Here is a 23,478-nt window from a genome sequence, read left to right on the forward strand (position 1 = left end):
CCTTCAACTCCATCTTTATACTCCCAATTTGTCAATCCCTCCCCCGCACTATTTAGTTTAAACCCACACGTGCAGTCCTAGCAAACCTGCCTGCCAGAATGTCGGTCCCCCTCCAGTTAAGGTGTAACCCGTCCCTTTTGTACAGGTCACCCCTATCCCAGAAGAGATCCCATGGATTTGTACTTTTAATGGATTGTACTTTTAATGGATTTGTACTTTTACTGAGCAAGCAATACATTACTGGATGTTGCCTAATTTATGTGTATGTTAGCACATGCCATCACTCGTTCCAGTGAATGTACATACAAACACCCCTACATTTGAATTCCTGCTCATCTCGAGAAAGAAACCAGGATCCCGGTCTTGCCTGGCCACGATGCCAGTAGATTCTGACCTCATAAAATAACATAACATAAATGACAGTGATTGATAGATCAATTTCCATCTCAACCTGGAAATAAAATTGTGATCAAATAAAATAAAATTGACACATACGTGTGTTATTATTATCATTATTATTATTAATATCATTATTATGAAATTGTAATCAACTAATCAGGTCCAACAAAATGCCATGAAGGCCACCATCAACTTCCCAGCAAAGCCAACGATGGTCGGTAAATGGTGGCATTGGCTGCGTCACATAGAACAAGAATAATTTTAATTTCTAATTTCAACTCGCACTCACATCTGCCACTTAACTGTGCCATCTGCAAGTTTTCTACTCTTGTGCTGCATTACTGTCTTCTTTGCCGTTACAGAAACACTAAGCCCTTGCCCTGCCACCCACCATCTCAGTGTGGTGTCATCTACAAAACAAAGTCCCACGTTCCTAATTGTAAATCATCAGTGTAAGAGGCATGGCCACAGTGGAGCAGCGGCAGAGTTGACACTTACAGTGCTTGCAGCACGGGAGACCCGGGTTTGATCCCGACTATGGGTGCTGTCTGTATGGAGTGTGTACGTTCTCCCCATGACCGCGTGGGTTTTCTCCGAGATCTTGGGTTTCCTCCCACACTCCAAACACGTACAGATTTGTAGGTTAATCAGCTTGGTGTATGTGTAAAATTGTCCCTGGTGTGTTTAGGATAGCGTTAATGTGGGGGTCGGTGCAGACTCGGTGGACTGAACGGCCTGTTCCTCTAAACTAAACTGAAAAAAATATCAGTAACAGTGGGTGCAGGAAAGCTTACACCATTCTAAATCACCACCCTAACCCCTCTTCTAACCTTTCTGCTTTTTTGTCAATTTGCTGTCCACAGCATGCATGCTATTGAGTGTGGTAAATCACAGCCTCTTGCTCTACTGAATTCTCATTCTCTGCAGTCATGAAACAAGCAAAGATGTTGACAGAGAGCATTTCCTTCAACATGACCGATCCTCATGAGCAATTTAATTCAAATGTATGAGTGCATCATTACAGCATATGCAGTTCAAAATTAATGGAGGTTCTTTCAGGAAGGAGATGAGGAGAATTTTCTTTCGTCAGAGGGTGGTGAATCTGTGGAATTCTTTGTCACAGAAGACTGTAGTGACCAAGTCAGTGGATATTTTTAAGGCAGAGATAGCTAGATTCATGATTAGTACATGTGTCAGATATTATATGGAGGCGGCAGGAGAATGGGGTTAGGAGAGATAGATAGATCAGCAATGATTGAATGGCGGAGTAGACTTGATGGGCCAAATGGCCTAATTCTACTATTCTTTATGACCATATGACTAATGCATGATTAATTTATGCACTTCCACTGTGACCCTTGTGTAAGAACGAGTTAATATAAAAATGAGTTAATATATCAAGGAGTGCAGGAGAATAAGTACAGTAACATCCAAGAAGAACATTGATGACAAAACTGTTCCAAGGTCTCTTCTCGGTCAGCAACTGTGGAATACATGAAGCAATTATTTTCAATATGTTCCTTTACCCCTCCCTCTCTTGGGGGAAATGCTCTCAATAAGCGTTTAGCCTCAAAGTTCAATCGTACTGGAAACTGCGATGAATGAGGGACCCACTTGAGTTTGTTCTGATTCCATCCACAGGTGTTGACGTACTGGTATATACTGTACTTATATTAGCTGCTTTTCTCATCAATGCACAATAATGCAAAGATAGAGAGATAGAATATCAACTGATTAAATGTGAAGACAATGTAATTCCTTGCCGTTAGATAAATAATCAGATGGATAAAATATCCATTTGATTAACCTGCTTAATATTTGTGGTTTAAAACATTAATACTGAACTATTCCTTGGAAAATTATGCAGCATGGACTCTGCTGTGTTGGGTCAAAGGTAGACACTGTGTTGGGTCATTTGCGACATACGAGGAGAATGGATTTGCCTAGTCCAAATCACTTAGTCCTGCTCATCAGTCAAAAATAATCTGTTCATCAATCAAAAATAAAAGTTGCCTGCATTCCCTAATAGTCCAAGTGGAAATAGTTGAGGATGTAAAAACTTGAAATGATTAAAATAAGAAAAATGTAAGCTTAATTGATCTATCAAATATATTTCACTCTGCTATTTAATAGAGGAGTAAATGGCCTGTCCCACCAGCATGCGACTGCATGCAACTGCATGCTGCAAGCGTGACCTAACGTGGTCGCTTGAGCCATACGGCCTCGCTGGGCCGGTCCAACTTCGATCGCTGGAGCCGTATGGAGTTGTGCGGAGCTGGTCCCGACATCGCGCGGGGCTCTGAAAAACTGACACTGCAAAAATTCCGCGCGGCAACGGCCTGCCGGCCCCGCAGCCGCATTGAGGCCGTACGCACCACCTCGACGGGCGTACGCACCATCTCGACGCCGTACGCACCGTCTTGACGGCGTACGCCTAGTGCGAACTTCCCGCGGACTTCTCTCGAACTTCACGTCAACTCGTACGGGGATCAATCGACCTCCGTGCGGCCCCCACTTCCATTTTGGTCGTGCTTGCCGCATGCAGTCGCATGCTCGTGGGACAGGCCCTTTACAGTCAAACAAGGTCATCTGGACTCAGCGTGGCCACTTGATCATTAATAATACTTTCTCGTCCACAGAGGATGGCCCATTGGCTATGAACAGGTGAAATGTACTACTCAAAAAACACTTATTATTGTTTGAGTTTCCATGTGCAAAATACAAACTTTGTAGAGAAAAGATGGCCCCTCCATGAATGATTGGACAAGGCTTTCTGTGGAGTAAGTTCTCAATCACAAGTTCACAGGTTATAGGAGTAGAATTAGGCTATTCGGCCCATTAAGTCCATTCTGCCATTCAATCATGGTTGATCTCTGCCTAATCCCATTTTCCTGCCATCTCCCCATAACCCTATCACCCGTCCTAATCAAGAATTTGTCTATCTCTGCCTTAAAAATATCCACTAACGGCCTCCACAGCCCTCTGTGGCAATGAGTTCACAGATTAACTATGACTACAGAAGCTCCTTCTCACCTCATTTCCAAAGGAGCGCCCTTTAATTCTGAGGCTATGACCTCAGGTCCTAGACTCTCCCACCAGTGGAAACATCCTTTCCACATCCACTCAAGGTTTCAGGTTACTCAAAGGAGGGATTTGGGTGCAGGTTGTTCTGGTGAAGAGCAAACTGAAGGCCAGGGTGCTGCATTATCCTCACAATCCTGCAAATACATTTCTAAATTTAAAGTGGGTTAACAGAACTAGTGTGAACAGATGATCGATGGTTGGTCTGGACTCGGTGGGCTGAAGGGTCTGTTTCCATTCTGTGTCTCTCAAAACTAAACTAAATGTTACGGACCTCCTGGACTTTAGTTGGCCATCTAGTGATAATTCTGTGTAAAGTTTTAGTTGGCCATCTAGTGATTACCTTTGTGAAATGTTTTGGGGTGGCCATCTTTTTAAGTTATTTTCTTCTACTTCTGTCGGTTTGGTAGACAAAATCCAGTGCCATCCTCATCTCTGTCAATCCCTAACACAGCATTGTCTGTAAGTTGTATTATTCATCTCAATATGTGTCTTAGTTTCAGTATATTTATGTGATGAAGCATTCTCAGTTATTGTTGCAGCAATGTTAGCTTATTAGAGATGTTAACATGTTAGCAGCCATATTAGTTTGCTAGTGTGATTGTGCTAGCAAATTATATTATTTCAATGTTCATGTACTCATTATTAAGTGTATGTTTATTCTCTGCTTTGGAGTTTCACACTTTATTCCATTAAACTCTCAAAATACACAACTGCCAGTTCCTTTGGAGGGAGATAGAAGGAGTGTTTAACTTGACTGAATAGTTGAGCGGCCTGTGTTCAGTGAAGGCAGCACACTAAACTAATGCGCAATCTCTGTAAATGGCTTGCTGTTTGGATGAGGGTGAAAGGAGCAAATGCAATAATGGAGCACATAAATAATGAAGCAAAAAAAAATGTTAAAAATATATTCTTCCCAGCTTTGCACTTTGTCCTCTTTCTGATTGTATAAGTTGTTGACATCAACTAGTAGATAATAATGAGCTAAGACTGTTTTCTCCATTGGTTATCTTTCCAAACACTTCATTATTTTATCCCAAAGTGTGATAAATGGACTATTGCATAAATTTGATTTAATTTTTGGAATCATTCAGTTTTTTTATTTCAAAATAGAGATGCTTAATCATTTCAACATCGTTTGCTGAATTGCTTGCTAATAAAACGTAACTACATTAACTGATTTCTAAAAACATACTGCCTCGATGATGGAAAATGATTAAAAGATACTGAGCGGTTAGCATAGTCAATTATAAGACATGGGAATCATCTATAACACACCAAAGCCAATAAAAACATAAAACGAGTCAAATCAAGGCTGTCTCATCCTTAGAAATGGGATTCATTTTAGCACAACTGGCTTGCCAATGTAAGCAAATAAAATGATAGGTACCATATTATTAACATTTTTCTTCATGCTAAAACATTTGTTTCTTTGTGCAGCCACACACAGTGACATTTTGGCTTCGTGACATCTGTATTTAGTAGATTGTGAGAACAGGAAACCTCTCCTAGAAGGGGAAAGGAATGAAAATACACTGGTACATAAAGCTTTTATTATTATTTTATCCCAGTGATTATCTCCATTGATCTCCAGCTGAGAAGACGGCCAATGGGAAAACGATCCCCACAGTGCAGAGCAGCTGACCGATACAACAAGCTGGAAAATGTGCTCACATGTTCTCATACATGGTCATGAAAGAAACAAAGCAAGAAAATGGAAAAAGCGGTTCTGCCCAGGCAAGCCCATTCTAAACATAAATCGCATATATTCCTCGCTACCATAGAACCCATGCAAAACAACTGTTTATCCGAGGGAAGATTTTGCAAAAATATCCTGAAATTTCACAAAGATAAAATGTCAGGTGCATCTATTTCCACTTGACTCGGAGTTCTCTAGCTATGAGGTCAAAATGCAAGTCATAGAATCATAGAGTGAAAAAGTGTAGAAACAGGCCTTTGGTCCAACTTGCCCACAACGGCCAACATATCCCAGCTACACTAGTCCCACCTGCCTGCACTTGGTCCATATCCCTCCAAACCTGTCCTATCCATGTACCTGTAACCACTTCTTAAACGTTGGGATAGTCCCTGCCACAGCTACCTTCTCTGGCAGCTTGTTCCATACACTCATCACCCTTTTGGGTGAAAATGTTACCCCTCTAATTCCTATTAAATCCCCTTCACCTTAACCAATGCCCTCTGGTCCTCGATTCTCCTACAATGGGCAAGAGACTCTGTGCATCTACCTGATCTATTCCTCTCATGATTTTATGCACCATAATAACATCATCCCTCATCCTCCTGCGCTCCATGGAATAGAGTCCCAGCCTACTGACCCTCTCCCTGTAGCTTAGACCCTCTAGTCCTGGCAACATCCTCATAAATCTTTCCTGAACACCTTTAAGAAATTGCACCCCATCTAAACCCTTCACACCATGATTTTTCAGTCAATATTGGGCAAGTTAATATACTAGTACAACAACCTTATTTGACCTGCAGCTGTCTGCAATCTCTTAGCATATTTGTTCTTCTAATTCCCGTTGACTATTCGGGGGTCTGTAGTACACCCCCAACAAGGTGATCATCCATTTCTTGTTCCTCAGCCCCACCTATATAGCCTCACTAGACGAACCATCCGTAATGTTACCTCTGAACACAGCCATGACATCCTCCTTAACCAACAATACAACCCCCCCTCCCCCCCCCCCCCCCCCCCCCCCCCCCCCCCCCCCCCCCACCCCCCCCCTCCTTCAATTGGTGGTTGAATAAAAAATAAACAATAAAGACAACGCGCAGAACTGATAAATCAAGTGAAGCATCCAAACTGACCGACTAATGACATGCAAAATGGCTGAAGGTGGAGAAATCATAATATTTTTCACCCATTCATAGGGAATAAAACAGGGGCCAAAGGGGGATTTTGAGGGCCAAGGCTTTGGCAAGTAAACACAAGTGTGTTATTGGTTCAAGAAATTGTTCGGTTTAACACAAATAGAAGTTTACCTTGCACTTTACATTTATGTTAAACTGAACAAGTATTTGAACCAATAGCTGATTTTGAACCAATCAGAATCCGTGAAGAGAAATAGTGTCATTCGGTGTATGTTGACTCTGTTCACTGACTGTTGTCGATTCTGCCTAAACTAAGAGGATTTTCCAGTTACTTGGTCCTCATCTGCAATATTTTCTTTCATGTTACTGGTTAGATGTCTATGTTGCCATCTGAAATAATTACAGAAATCAAGAACATAGTGATTTTAATATTTAGGGCTCAGGGCTACAACCATGAATCAGAACCCTTTCCAGAAATAGGAGTCTATGCATGCCTGAAACATCATCTCAACTCCCCCACCCCCTACTCCTTACCTTGCACCCCATCAGCCATCGCATACAACACATCATCCTCCGTAATTTCAGTCACCTCCAACGGGATCCCACCACTAGCGACATTTTACAATTTCCACCCCTTTCCTCCTTCCGCAGAGACCGTTCACTCTGCATCTCCCTGGTTAACATCTCCTCCGACCCAAAGCAGCCCCTCCCCAGGTACCTTCCCCTGCAACTGCAGAAGATGCAACACCTGTCGCTATACCTCCTCCCTCAACTCTGTCCAGGGACCCCGACAGTCCTTTCAGGTTAGGCAGAGGTTCACTTGCACTTCCTCCAACCTCATCTACTGTATCCATTGTTCAAGATGTGGTCTATTATACATCGGCGATACCATACGCAGACTGGGCGATCGTTTCGCAGAACACCTTCACTCAGCCCACGTGAACCAACCTGATTTCCCATTCCTACACAGATCTTTCTGTCCTCGGCCTCCTCCTTGTCAGAGTGAGGTTAAACGCAAATTGGAGGAACAGCATCTCATATTTCGCTTGGGCAGCTTGCAGCCCATGGTATGAATATTGATTTTGCTCACTTCAGGTAGCCCCGGCATTCCCTCTCTATCTATCTTTTTTTGTGTCTATCTTCAGTTTAAACCAGCAACTGCAGTTTCTTACACAAACCATCATTTCCTAAACTTGTTTTCTTTGTTAAGTCTCTGGTTCATCATCTTGGGTGCTTATGGAATACACTGTCGATTGCTTTTACAACAGTTTGGCTGTGTACTTTTAGTTTGAGCAGGATGTTTGTTGAGTTGCTGAATTCTTTCCCAAGACTTGCATTTGGTGAGGTTAGTTCCTGACTGTAGTCAGGTGCAGCCATTTAGAATGGTGACGAGGAAACACTTGTTCTCATAGAGAGTGGTGAGTCTGTGGAATTCTCTGCCTTGGAGGGCGGTGGAGGCAGGTTCTCTGGATGCTTCCAAGAGAGAGCTAGATAGGGCTCTTAAAAATAGTGGAGTCAGGGGATATGGGGAGAAGGCAGGTACGGGGTACTGATTGGGGATGATCAGCCATGATCACATTGAATGGCGGTGCTGGCTCGAAATGCCAAATGGCCTACACTCCTGCACCTATTGTCAGTCATGGTGTTGAAGGTGCTCCCAGAGTATTGCTGAAAAGGGGAGATAATCAAGATGAAGGAGCACCAGTAGTGGCTCTGTTTTTCTCTTCACATATTCTGATTGATAAGTAAAGACAATATGCTATTGAGTCAAGAATTTATTCAGTTAGAAAGTGCAGGGAAATGTTCATTTAATATTGAACTGAACAAGTACTTGAACCAACAGCACAATGATGAAATGGTATGTAATTTAAAGGGGCATCTGCAGGTTTGTGTTCCACTGTTGCAGCGTTCAGCTGGCAGACACCTCAGGATAACTTACAGTGCCTTCCATAATGTTTGGGACAAAGACCTAGCATTTATTTATAAGCCTCTGTACTCCACAATTTGAGATTTGGAATAGAAAAAAAAAATCTCGTGGTTAAAATGCACATTGTCAGATTTTATTAAAGGGTATTTTTATACATTTGGGTTTCACCATGTAGAAATTACAGCTGTGTTTATACATAGTCCTCCCCCATTTCAGGGCACCAGAATGTTTGGGACACATGGATTTACAGGTGTTTGTAATTGCTCAGGTGTGTTTAATTGCCTCCTTCATGCAGGTATAAGAGAGCTCGCAGCACCTAGTCTTTCCTCCAGTCTTTCCATCACCTTTGGAAACTTTTATTGCTGTTTATCAACATGAGGACCAAAGTTGTGCCAATGAAAGTCAAAGAAGCCATTATGAGACTGAAACAAGAATAACATTGTTAGAGACATCAACCAAACCTTAGGCTTACCAAAATCAACTGTTTGGAACGTCATTAAGATGAAAGAGAGCACTGGTGAGCTTACTAATCACAAAGGGACTGGCAGGCCAAGGAAGACCTCCACAGCTGATTCCACAGTAGAATTCTCTCCATAATAAAGAAAAATCACCAAATACCTGTCAGACAGATCAGAAACACTCTTCAGGTGTGGATTTGTCAATGACCACTGCCCGCAGAAGACTTCAGGAACATAAATACAGAGGCTACATTGCAAGATGCAAAACACTGGTTAGCCGCAAAAATAGGATGGCTGGGTTACAGTTTGCCAAGAAGTACTTAAAAGAGCAACCACAGTTCCGGAAAAGGTCTTGTGGCCAGATGAGACAAAGATTAACTTATATCAGAGTGTTGGCAAGAGCAAAGTATGGAGGAGAGAAGGAATTGCCCAAGATCCAAAATATACCACCTCATCTGTGAAACACGGTGGTGGGGGTGTTATGGCCTGGGCATGTATGGTTGGTGAAGGTACTGGCTCACTTATCTTCATTGATGATACAACTGCTGATGGCAGTAACATAATGAATTCTGAAGTGTATAGACACATCCTATCTGCTCAAGTTCAAACAAATGCCTCAAAACTCATTGGCCGGCAGTTCATTCTACAACAAGACAATGATCCCAAACATACTTCTGAAGCAATAAAAGAGTTTTTCAAAGCTAAAAAATGGTCATTTCTTCAGTGGCCAAGTCAATCACCTGATCTGAACCCAATTGAGCATGCCTTTTATATGCTGAAGAGAAAACTGAAGGGGACTAGCCCCCAAAAGAAGCATAAGCTAAAGATGGCAAAGCATCACCAGAGAAGACACCCAGCAACTGGTGATGCTCATGAAATGCAGTTATTGCATGCAAAAGATATGCAACAATATACTAAACATGACTACTTTCATTTACATAACATTGCTGTGTCCCAAACATTATGGTGCCCTGAAATTGGGGGGGACTATGTATAAACACTCCTGTAATTTCTACATGGTGAAACCAAAATGCATAAAAATGGCCTTTATTAAAATCTGACAGTGTGCAATTTAACCACATGTGATTTATTTTCTATTACAAATCTCAAAATGTGGAGTACAGAGGCAAATAAATAAATGATGGGTCTTTGTCGCAAACATTATGGAGGGCACTCCATAATGGTTAGTTGACGTGCACTTTGTTGCTGAATATTTACACAGAAACTGTTTTTTGTAAATGGAAGTAGATATTTGAACACAGAAATCATAGCAGAGGAAAACATGGGAATTAAAATGAGAAACAATTTAAAAAAATTAAAAACAGAATTAGAAATAAAATGTAATGCTGCCAAATTTCTTTTTATTTTCATTTCAGCTCTTTTCATTGTAATCGTTCGATCGAGTAAACATAACCTGTAACCTCCATCGTGTCCATGAAGCTACTGGGGGTGGGGGGTGGGGGGGGGGGGGGGGGGGGGGGGGGGAAGCTGAGCACGAGCACAAGCACCACCACTTTCTTTCTTAATCCATTAACTAATTTCTGACAACGTACTGCATCGATGATGCTTTCTCTCTTGATTTTTCATCAATTTCATTCACTGTGAATTCTGAACTGTTCTTTTTCTGCTAAACTGCTGAAAGATGGCATTAAACAAAAAAAAACAAAAAAGGATGTTGGTCATAAAGTCTTCTGTTGGTGTGGACAAACTGTTCTTTGTATTGGGACTGAATTTGAAATCTCAATCTAGCAATTTTGCTCGGTGTAGACTACTTAAGAATTGGCTCAATTTGAATGACAAAAAAACATCTACGAACTTCTCATGCTGGCCCTTTGAGCAAATGAAGTACAGTGTTCTGCCTTCTATTAATTTTGAATGGCATTTTCTTCATGGCACATACTCTCCCAAACCCCTAACACGTAAAGCATAATCATAGACAGTTTTTCCTTTTAAATCACCTGTAGATCAAGCTGGAGATGCAAGAAATAGCATGATACTGGAACAGAGCAAAATACAAAGCAATGAAGAAACTCAGCAGGTCAGGCAGAATCTGTGCAGGGAAAGGACAGATAATGTTTCCCGTTGGGACTGTACCGGTCTGAAGAAAGGTCCCAATGAGAAATGTTATCTATCCATTCACTCTACAGGTGTGGCCTGACCCACTGAGTTCCTCCAGCACTTGGATTAGTTCAAGTTTTAAAACATCAGCAAACTAAAGCCAATATTGTATAAATTTGGGGAAAATACCATTTGCCTGGCTCATTTCACACTTCTGCCTAAAATGAATTTATATTCCAGTGCTAGTGTTCAATTGATATGTGCATGTGCACCAGTGAGGTGTACGTTATTAACATTTTAATTTAAAGTGGAAGTAAGGTGTGTTCTTCATATAATTTTTTTTTATACATTAATTTGTATGTCCATATTAGGTATGATGTTAAAGTTGTATTGAGATAAAATATTATTTCTCTATTTGTACCTGACACAAATCAAGATAAATATCGCATGAATACATTAATGACAGTCAGGAATAAAACAGATATAAATGAACAATGCAGAAACCAATTATGTTTTCCATATCATTGTGTGACAGCTACAACCATAAAGATATTACCTGCCAGCTATTTGTGCAAGTTTTTAATTTCGAGACCACCACAGAACTTAATACAACACAAAATCTAATATAAATGTGTTTCTTCCATTAAATGATTTTGCCAGTGACGCTTTGGTGGAGGAGCCAGGCAGGTCAAATAACTTCTATGGATGGTATGGAGTGTTTGATGTTTGGGATAAAACCCTGCATCAGGACAGAGAGGGGGAAGATTGCCCAAATAAAGAGCAGAAAGGGAAGGGTGTGACGGAAGCATGAAGTGATTGGCAGACAGGAGAAGGGTGGAAGATGACAGGCATTTGGGGCCAGGTAGGAGAGGGATGGAGTGGGGATGGAGGCAAACAGGAAAAAAAAGAGGCAGATGGAGCCAGATGAGGGGATGGTGAAGGTGGAGGCATCTGCTGGGAGGCGATAAGCAGGAACACCAAGGGTTACGGATGTGGGTGAAATATGTGAAGTTGGTGGATGGAAATGGGGGGTAAGGGGAGGGGTGGTGAAAATGGGAGAGGGGTGGCAGGAGGGGAGTGTGGGAAAGAGGAGAACCAGGACAGGATTGGAAGGAGAGGAACAGGAGGAACACAGCAGAAGGGATGATAACCTATAACTGGACAATTCAGCGTTCATGCCATTGGCTGAACACTGTACAGACAGAATACAAAGTTGTTCCTCTGGATTTCACTGGGCCTCATCCTGGCAGTGAAGAAGGACAAGGATAGACAGGTGAGTGGGAAGGGGAAGGGGAACTGAATGGGAATGCCACCAGGAGCACGGGATGGCCATTGTAGGCTTATCAGATTCCAGTACTGGCAGCTGCGTTATGTTCATGATTATCAACTTCAGCAACTGATCCACATTCACACTCTCCTCCACCCCCTCTCCTGGCTCTATCTACCTTTTTTTTTATTCTTCCTTTAATTTCCTCTGCTTTTTGCCTCCATGACAAGGGGTCACAGCTTAAGGATAGAGGGGAAATCCTTTAGGACCGAGATGAGAAAAAAAATTTTCACACAGAGAGTGGTGAATCTCTGGAACTCTCTGCCACAGAAGGTAGTTGAGGCCAGTTGATTGGCTATATTTAACAGGGAGTTAGATGTGACCCTTGTGGCTAAAGGGATCAGGGAGTATGGAGAGAAGGCAGGTACGGGATACTGAGTTGGATGATCAGCTCATGATCATATTGAATGGCGGTGCAGGCTCGAAGGGCCGAATGGCCTACTCCTGCACCTATTTTCTATGTTTCTATGTTACCACACCACTCACTCCTCCTCCCCTCCCCATCTGCTGTCATCCTTCACCCCTCATTGGCCCATCAAATATCTCTTGCATCTGTGTCACCCCTCCCTCTCCTCTATATCTTCCCTCTCTACTCTCAGTCTGAACCGAATGTCAACCATTCATTTTGGCCCATGGATAGTGCTCAACCCACTGAGTTCCTTCAGCAGATTGTATGTTGCTGCAGATTGCCTCTAATTATTTTGCCTATTATACCTAATCTTAAGTTCTAACGCAAAGCTGTGACAGCTGAGATGCGGGGGAGAGAGAAGAAAGGGAAACAACAAAATCAAATTTAGGAAATTTGGCAGGTTGGCTTTAGTTTGGAGGATACAAGAATGGATTTAAAGACAGTATGATAGTTTTAAATTAAAGGTATTAGGAGACCAAGAATTGATCCATCAGTGATCAGAGGAGTGATGTGTGAGTGGGACCTGGTGTTCCAGCATTTGAATCACAGTATTTGGAATTGTTTGCAGTTTATAGTGGTTGATGGTAATCAATAGTATAAATTGTTGACTAAGATTTGAATGTTAAGACTCACATAATCTTCACGTGCAGATTATGTCAACTGCACATAATCCATATGTCTCCATTCCCTGCATATCTGTTGGCCCATCCAAAAGTCACTTAAATACCACTATCATATCTGCTCCACATCCCCCCTGGCAGCATGTTCCAGTCACCGGTCATCCGCTATGTAAAACAACTTGCCCCTTACATCTCCTTTAAACTATGCTCCTTTCACTTTAAATCCCTCTGGTATATGATATTTCCATCTTGGAAAAAAAAGTTCTGACCATCTCCCTATCCATGCCTCTCATCATTTTCTATACTTCTGTTGGGTCTCCTAAACTTCTGGCTTTCTAGAGAAAACAATCCAAGTCTGTCCAATCTCTTCCGTTAGGCAATACCCTATACCATATAACAATTACAGCACGGAAACAGGCCATCTCGGCCCTACAAGTCCATGCCGAACAAATTTTTTTTCCCCCTTAGTCCCACCTGCCTGCACTCATACCATAATCTTTTTAAATGATACCAATGAACCTGCCTCCACCACTTCCACTGGAAGCTAATTCCACACCGCCACCACCCTCTGCGTAAAGAAGTTCCCCCTCATATTACCCCGAAACTATAATCCAGATATTATTCTGGTGAACCTCCTCTGCACCATTTCCAAAGTCTCCACAGTTTCCTGTAATGGGGCAACCAGAACTACTTGCAATACTCTAAATTCAGCCTCAGCAAAGTCCTACAAAGCTGTATATGACTTTCTGACTCTCAATGCCCTGACCAATGAAGACAAGCATACCACATGCATTCTTTATGATTTTATCGACTTGTGTTGCTATTGTCAGAAAGTCATGGATTTCGACCCCAAGATCCCTCCGTACATCAGTGCTGTTAAGGCTCTTGCCACTAATTGTACATTTTCCCCCTACATTCAACCTCTGAAAGTGCAACACTTCACATTTGCTCAGGTTAAACTCTGGATAAAATCTGGCATTTACAATACAATGTGGAAAAATGTGAACCCACCCAATTTTGGAATGTAATAAAGAGTAAGAAAATAAAGAGCACGGAGATGCCGAGGCATCTGGCAGTCCTAGTCTCAAAGGTTAGTAAGCAGATGGAGCAAATCATTAGGAAAGCTAACAGAATCCAATTGCTAAGGGAAAGGAATCCAAATGTAGGAAGATTATACATCATTTATATATAGATCGGTGAGGCTGCATCTTGAGCACTGTGCACGGTGTTGTTAAGAAATGATGTTAATGTATTGGATGTAGTTTAGAGATGCCAATTTGAATAATAGCGTAAAACTACTAATATCTGACACCCTTGGGTTCTGCACCGGCAAATTTTCCAGACTAATTGAAGCTATTGCAATTAATAGAATTTTAATTGACCTTTTTAAGATGTAGTATTATAAATTTTCCAGGTGTGTTTAAAGGGAATGCAGGAAACCAGGGAAAGGTAATTTTAATAAAAGTAGGAATGGGCCCTGATGAATTTAAAAGCAGTAAATGAACTAAGCAACTATGAGTTTAAAAGAAGATTGGAATGAGATCGCAGTGAGTATAAAGGCAGCATTACGTATAGGACTCCAGTGAGTTTAAGGAGAGTGTGCAAATAGGTTTCTGGTAAATTTAAAAGCTGCATGTGTATGGGGATGTGATTAGTTAAAACAGTGAATTGAAAATGGGGCCACAGTGAATTTAAAGGAGCACATGGAACACGGTAAACCAGATGGTGAGACTAGTTCTAGGATTATCAGTTTAGTACCAGAAAGGTAGGACATGGTATGGATGAAAGTTAGGTATGTATCCATTAGAATTTAGAAGATTAAAAGGGGATTTAATTGAATTACAGAACAGGTGTTAACAGAACTAGTGTGAACTGGTGATCAATGGTCAGCGGGGACTCAGTGAGCCGAAGGTGTACCTTTAAAGTAACTAAACTTTAAAATAATAATAATAGATCCACGACATGACTTGAGAATTAAGGGACTGAAGTTTAGGGGTAACATGAGGGGGAACTTCTTTACTCAGAGAGTGGTGGCTGTGTGGAATGAGCTTCCAGTGAAGGTGGTGGAGGCAGGTTCGTTTTTATCATTTAAAAAATAAATTGGATAGTTATATGGATGGAAAGGGAATGGAGGGTTATGGTCTGAGCGCAGGTATATGGGACTAGGGGACGGCACGGACTAGAAGGGTCGAGATGGCCTGTTTCCGTGCTGTAATTGTTATATGGTTATATTATATGGTAACAGTTGTCAATTGCTTCTGTAAAATAAAAAAACTTTAATGAAGTTAGACACAGGCGAGTTGCCGGATGTTTGGAGGGTGGCTAATGTTGTGTCTCTGTTTAATAAGGTTGCAAGGAAAAGCCTGGGAATTATAGATCAGTGAGTCTAACATAATGAGTGGCTTTGTGGCCTTCTCCTGCTCCTACTTTGTATGTTTCTATTGTTCAATTGTCAAGAGATTGCATTGTGGGAGCTTGCTGTGTACTAATTAGTTGCTGTATATCCTGCATTACGACAGTGATTACACTTCAAAAGTATTTATTGATAGTAAAGTATTTTTTACTGTCCTGAAAAAGGGTTACGAGACTGATTATGTAAATACAAGCCCTTCTTTCATTATGAAATGATCTGTGTGGAGAGGTGAGGGATGAAGGTGGTTGTTGGCGGTGGGGAATATTATTGTTTATGGGAAGGAGAAGTTGAAAGCAAAGGTTTGTCATTTAATCTTTCAACTGCATTGAAGAATATAAAGGGGAATCAACAACAGCAATAACAGGACAATGGAGAAGTGGAAAGCTTTTGTGATAACGAACAATTTCTCAGCTAAATTGCTGAAACTTCGGAGTGAAATCGGGAAATGTATCAAATAATGTTGAAGTGCAATATTTGACTACACTATATTGAATAATGACTATTACATTTAGGTCATCCTGTTTCTAAACAGTCAGCAAAAGCAAACACAATATACTGATTAGACATAAACTGGTGAAAGAAAATCATTCAGTTATCAAAATAGCTTTGGCTAAGATATCAAATCCATCAAAGCTTTCACAACAAATAAGATATTTGGATTGGAATCGGATAAATATTGTAAACTACATTCTTCTGTGTTCATAATTTCAAATATTGTAGCATTAACACAATGAATTCATATTATCAGTCTTTCTTTTTAGTATTACTCAAACACAATTTCACACATTTTATTTTCAATTTGATTCTCTTTAGGGGAAGAGAAAACAAATTTATGGCATTTACAGTATTATTAATCTAACAGTCATTTTTTGATGCCTTTGAGGAATATAAATTTATAAAGTTTTGTATATATCTTGTACAGAATGTGTGCTTATTATCAAAGGATGAAATCAGTTCTTAAAAGGATATTGTATAGGAAAGAATTGCAGATGCTGCTTTGAATAGACGGTCGACACAAATGCTGGAGTAACTCAGCGGATCAGGCAGCATCTCTATTATGTTACAGACTATCAATATGCTATCAGGCCACTTCAATCACAAGTCAAGATTTTAATTACTTAGAGTGAGAGTCATGCAGCACCGAAAGAGGTCCTTTGGTCCAAATTGTCCATGCTGACCCAAATGCCCCACCTAAGCTAGACTCATTTGCCTGCAATTGGCCCATATCCTTCTAAACCTTTCCTAACCATGACCCGTCTACGTGTGCTTTAAATGTTGTCATAGTACTTGCCTCAACTGCCTCTGACAGCTCGTTCCACATAACCACCAACTTCTGAGTAAAAATGGTGCCCCTCAGGTTCCTATTAACTTTTCCCTTCTCACCTTGCAGCTATGTTCTCTGGTTCTTCCTTCCACTCCCCTAGGTAAAAGACTGTGCATAACCCTATCTATTCTCCTCATGATTTTATACATACCTATGAAATCATCCCTCAGCCTCCTGTGCACGAAGGAATAAAGACCTAGCCTAATCAATCTCTAGCTCAGGCCCTCAAGTCCTGCCAACATCCTCGTAAATCTTCTCTGCATTCTTTCCAACTTATTGACATGCTTCCTTTATTAGGATCAAAATTAAACATAATAAGCCAAATGTGGCCTCATCAATGTCTTGCACAACTGTAACATAATGTCCCGACTTCTGTACACAATACCCTGATCGATGAAAGCCAACTCTTGTGATGCCACTTCAGGAAACTATATATCTGTATTCCTAGATCCCTCTGTTCTGCAACAATTCCCAGGGCTGTGAAGAACCTGCTCTGGTTTGACTTCCGAAAATGCAACACCTCACACTTATCTGCAACACAGGCGGCGAGCCACAGAAGCAGATATACAAACATATTACAATCACTCCACACTCTTACATCTCTATTCCTACAGCAACATTTCTTATTTTAACTATGATCTTCTTAGTTCGTAGTTCCGGTGGGCGGCGCGGCTCTGGCCAGCAGCGGCCTCTGCAGTCTGTCCGCGTTTTATTATTTTCTGTCTGTGTTTTAATGTAGTTTTTTTTTGTTATTTTTTGTTGGGGTGTGTGTGTTGGGCCCTGGGGGGGGGTGCCACTTGGGACGGGGGGGGGGAAACTTTTTAAATCTCTCCCTGCACTGGAGACCCGACCTTTTCTCCATCCTCCGGTTTCCGTTGTCGTTGGGGCCGCTTATTCAACGAGGACCCGTGTAGCCTCCAACAGGAAGAAGCCGGGGACATCTCAGGTTGCCGATGCTCACCGTCAACGTCGCGGGGCTGGCCGAGTCCACAGCGGGTGGAGCGGTGGAGGAGCGCTGCTGACCCTGCTGCTGCTGCTGCTGCTGCTGCGGCCCGACCGGAGAGTCGGAGGCTCCAACGACAGGTCTGTGGACGGCGGCACCGGGAGCCCGCGGGTCCCTGGAGGGAGACCGCTTTTCGGGGCTCCTGCAACGGCGACTTCCCCCGCCCGAGTTGCGGGGTCGAAGAGCTCCTGGAGCGGGGCCTGACATCACCGCCCCGCGCGGCTTGGAACGGCCGCGGGACTTTGCGAGCGCACGCCGGGGGCTCTAACACCAAGATCCGGTGTGCGACCTCGCACCACCCGGCGTGGCTATAATGGCCGCGGGACAATTGCCATCGCCAGCCGAGGGCTTTGACTTTGACTCTGACATCGGGGGGGGGGGGAGAGTGCAGTGGAGAGATAAGTGTTTTTGGCTTTCCATCACAGCGATGTGATGGATGTTTATGTAAATTATGTTGTGTCTTGGGTCTATGTGTTTGTATGTATGGCTGCAGAAACGGCATTTCGTTTGGACCTCAAGGGGTCCAAATGACAATAAATTTGTATCTTATCTTATCTTATCTTATCTTAAACTCCTTTCAGATCTGTCCTTACTTCGTATCATGTAGATCTTATACACTATAAATGTATCGATTGTAATCATGTATTGTCATTCTGCTCACGGGCGGAAAACCCGTGGGGGGCCACAGAGGACACGTCCCCCCCGTGTTTTGAGAGGTGGGGGACATCCCCCCCAAGTTTTTGTGATCCCGATTTTAAAATCTCCGTTTTTAGCACTGGATTGAGCCTCCGAAGCCTCGCGCGTGTGTGTGAGTGTGCGCATGCGCGCGTGGTCGCCAAAAAATGGTGTCCCCCGTCCCCTCCATGTTTTGATAGCGAGTTCCGCTCTTGTTTCTGCTGACTGGTTAGCACGTATCAAAAAGCTTTTCACTGTACGTCAGTAGTTGTGACAATAAATTGAACTGAAGCGGAAACATTAAACATATCGGGTACTGTGTTACAAACCTGTTGTGCTACTGCAAGCAAGAATTTCTTTATTCAGTTTCGATACAAATGACAACTAAACTCTCTTGATGCATACATTCGCATTGAAATTGTTGATATAAATCACAAACAGCAGTGGGCCCAGCGCCGATCCTTGAGGCACACCACTAGTCACAGGCATCAGATATGAAAACCATCCTTCCATCTCCATCTTCCTTCCATGAAACCATTTCAGCATCCAGTTCGCTAGCTCTCCCCAGAATCTATGTGATCTAACCTTACAGAGCCCCTCTTCTGAAGCTCTCTCATTTCATTTGAGAGCTCTTGACAATTACATGATTGATTGACTCCTGCCCAAATACTGTCCACTATGTAAATCCACGTTTGCGTCAGACATAGAGGGGGATAGGAGTCAAGCATTCTGTATTTCTTTGACTTCAGACAGCTACAGCAGAATGAAGAAGGGGTTGGTTAGCAATGATAAAAGCCCATGAATTAATCAATCCTTAATGAATATAAAATATTCTATTGCTTGTTCTTTTAATAATCTTAGCTGCATTTTGACAAAACACATTACCCGTGAACACAGGACGCTGTTGACCACTAACTTGAATATTTGTCTGGGCTATGTTCATATGGTAATAAGTGATGGGAGCAGAATTAGGCCATTCAGCCCATAGTTTACACCACTATTCATCCATGGCTGATATATATCTCTCCCAACCCATTCTCCTGCCTTCTCCCCATAACCCCGGCACCCGTACTAATTAAGAATGGGTAGCGGCACCTAGTGGTGGGGCTGGGAAGTCAGAACCCTCGTCATTGATCGGCACTGTCACGTGACCGCGGGGGCTCGTTCCCAGGCTTTTAGTTAGTTATTAACGCTCCACTCCATTGACAGGAGCTGTGTCCATTAGCTAGACTAGGTGTGCGGTTTTACGAGTTTGTTTGATTTGTCAAAAAAAATTTTCGCTCAACCTGCCTGGTCTCACTACAGTGGTGACCCCGATGATCCGAACCTTTTTCGGGTCTGAAAATGAACGCCGCCGAAAAACTTGACGTGAACCCTGCCCAGCAGTATGCGGTTTCCCATAAACTGCCCGTTTTCTGGAGGCTCCAGCCTCATGTGTGGTGTGGTTCCAAATCCACCAGATCGTCACGGATTCCACCCGGTATTTCAAAGCGGTTGGCGCGCTCAATCAGGAAACTGCCACCCATTTGCTCACTTACCTCCAGAATCCGCCCGCCGACAACAAACATGAGGGCCTCAAGGCACTGCTGCTGCGTACTTTCAGGCTCAGCCGCTGCAATCGCGCGGCCCGCCTCCTGCACATGGACTGCCTCGGTGACCGTAAGCAGTGGTGCTGATGAGCGAGATGCTGTCGCTCATGGATGGTCACTAGCCTTGTGTCCTGTTGGAGCAGGCTTTCCTGGAGCAGATGCCCGATGACATCCGCCTGCTGCTCGCTGGGTGCGACTTCACTGACCCCCTGCAACTTGCCGAGCAGGCAGACAAACAGTGGCTCGCTAAGCAGTAGGATGGCGCTTCCATCAGCCGGGTGTCCGCGGCTCTGCAATGGCCTTGACGGTCCGTTCCACCATCGACCGACAGCCCCATGCCGCAACCAACTGCCGCAGATCACAGTAAGTGCCAGTGGTGTTACAACCACCAATGCTGTGGTGCGGAGGCCCGCCGATGCCACGCTCCCTCTTCGCATCTGGGAAATGCTTTGGCCAATCGCCAGCAGAGGCCAGAAACATCGCCTCTATCTCTGAGACCACCATTCCGGGCTCAGATTCCTAGTGCACACCAGGGCCGAGTTCAGCATCTTACCTCTGTCCGGGGTTGATATCGGTTCTGGTAGGCGAGGCCCCAGTCTGACTGCCATCAACGGCAGCCCCATCCGCACAAATGGCACGCGAACCGTTCCCCTAGTTTTTGGCTCCCACCATTACTCATGGCCGTTTACTATCGCGGATGTCCCCCAGCCATTGCTAGGCAGCAATATCTTACAGGCCTATTCCCTACTGGTTGCCGTCCAGGGCCAGCACCTCGTTCACCAGGAGTCCCTCCAGCACGCTCACCGTTGCCCGCGGTTTCCTCCAGCCCGCGCCTCGGATCAGTGTCTGATGCGGAAGGTGTGTATGCCCCGATTCAGGCCGAGTTCCCGGAAATCCTGACCCTTCAGTTTAAATTGGTCTCTCATAGGCACAGTGTCATCCATCACATCCTCACCACCGGGCCTCCGATCTGCGCATGGTCGAGCAGGCTCCCGCGCAACAAGCTGCGATTGGCTAAGGAGGAGTTCCAGCGCACGGAGGAGATGGGTATTTTGCGGCGCTCCGACAGCCCATGGGCTTCCCCACATCATATGATTCCCAAGTCATCCGGCGTTAGAGACCGTTTGGGAAATACCGCTGCCTTAACAACGCCATGACCGCTGACCGCTGACCGCTACCCAGTCCCGCACATCCAGGATTTCACGGCCCATTTAGACAGAGCTAAAATATTTTCAAAAGTTGATCTGGTGCACGGGTACCACCAGATCCCCGAAATGGCCAAGACCACCATCATTACCCCGTTCGGCCTGTTTGAGTGGTTGCGGATGCCATTCGGCCTCAAGAATGCCGCGCATGCCTTTCAGTGGCTTATGGACATGGTTGGCCGGGGGTTGGATTTCGTATTCATATGCCTGGATGACATTCTGGTTGCCAGCCGCTCCCCGCCAGGAGCACCGCGCGCACCTCTGGGTGTTGTGCCAGTGCCTCAGGTACCACGGCCTCATCATTAACTCCGCCAAATGCCAGTTTGGTTTTGACTCCATTTCCTTCCTCGGCCATCATATTACCCCACAAGGCGATACTCTACTTCCCGCCAAAGTGGAGGCGATTCGGCAGTATCCCCAGCTGCACACCGTTATAGGGCTCCAGGAGTTTGTGGGCATGATCAACTACTATCACTGTTTTGTGCCAGTGGTGGCCTGGGTCATGTGGCCTTTGTTCCAGTGTCTGGCAGGAAACCAACGGGACCTGGTGTGGGGACCAAGGAGGCGCTCGCTAACGTCACCATGCTCGTGCACCTGCGGGCTTCTGCCCCAACCACCCTCACTGTTGACGCTTCTGATATTGCCATCGGGGGGGGGGGGGTCCTTAAACAGTTTATTGACGGTCGCTGCCAGCCACACGCATTTTTCAGCCAGCAACTGTGCCCCCTCCCCCTCCCCGAGCGGAACTACAGTGCTTTTGACTGTGAGCTCCTGGCCCTCTATTTGATGGTTCGACACTTCTGGGATTTCCTGGAGGGCAGGCCCTTCACGGCTTTCACCGACCACAAACCCCTCATTTTTGCGTTCGCGAAGGTCTCTGACCCCTGGTCCTCTCGCCAACAACGGCACCTGCCGTTCATCTCCGATTTACTACCAGTGTCGAGCACGTGGCGGGTAAACTTAACCAGGTCACCGATGCCTTATCTCACCCTGCTATTCACGCTCTGCTGGTATAGTAAATATTATCTTCGATATTAAATGTATTATAAAATCTGTATTTAAAAGTCTGATTAGGCAGTGGGGGGCCTCTCAGACCATTTGGTCAAAGGTCAGTTGCTCTTTCTCGATGTTACATTCTTGTGAAGTGTTGTAATGACATGACTCAAGATTTATGGACTGTTTACACATCCAAGACAATTGGGCTGGAATAATAATGGATTCTGTATTAAGTTTGATATGTTTAATTATACTCATGTTGGGATAAGAGGAAGGCCACCTTCACATAAGGCTAGAAGGTGGTTGGGTGAGGAGTATGTGACCTTTGTATGTTGGATTTCTTATGTTTATAAAAATAGGTGACTAGGCTTTGAGAAGGAGATGTGGGTCTGGAGATGTAACAATCCTTTGAGAAATGTTGTCAGTGTAAAAACAAAGTCGTAAAGAGGCCCAAGGATGAGGTTGGAATGCCATCCCCTAGAGATAACAAGAAAGGGGGAGGGAGTGTGAGATGGCCACAGGACCATTATCATTAATTGAGTGGGACATTTATATGACCTTTGGTGCTGGGACGATAGATGTGAGTTTATAAAGACAGAGTAAATTTCTATTTTAAAGTGTGTAACGTAAGATAATGTTAGTTTAAATATGATTTATTAAGAGATCATCTGGGAAATATATATTGTGTTTTAATTAGGATTAAATACATTAGATCCCTGTGTTTAGATCTGTAGTTTAAGAAGTAACATTATTTCCCAAGATGTATAGGTTTAATGGGAACAATGTATTGTTAATATAAATTGAGTGATCACTGTATCTATTATATTTTGAGAAGTGTGTTCTGGGAATTGTCTACTTTTCGGGGATTTCACTTTGTTGGAATGAAACCTGAACAAAGAAATTAAACGCACGTGGCAAGGGAAGGGGCCACAAGGAGTCATATGACACCTCCATCAGTTGCAAATGTGGAAATGTACTGGGAAGGAGGGGATAAGTGGGAGCAAGTGATTTGCTGGTAATGAGGGAATGTTAGCACATTATTGGATATGGAAATGTAACAGGGGTGGGGCATGCTGATTTGAAAATGGTATAAAAAGCAATGATCCTTTGTTTTTGGGGAGAGAGCGGGAGAGAGCTCCACGTGATTTGATGATGTGGGGAA

The sequence above is a fragment of the Leucoraja erinacea genome, chromosome 5 (genome assembly GCF_028641065.1).
Source record: "Leucoraja erinacea ecotype New England chromosome 5, Leri_hhj_1, whole genome shotgun sequence".
Lineage (NCBI taxonomy): Eukaryota > Metazoa > Chordata > Chondrichthyes > Rajiformes > Rajidae > Leucoraja > Leucoraja erinaceus.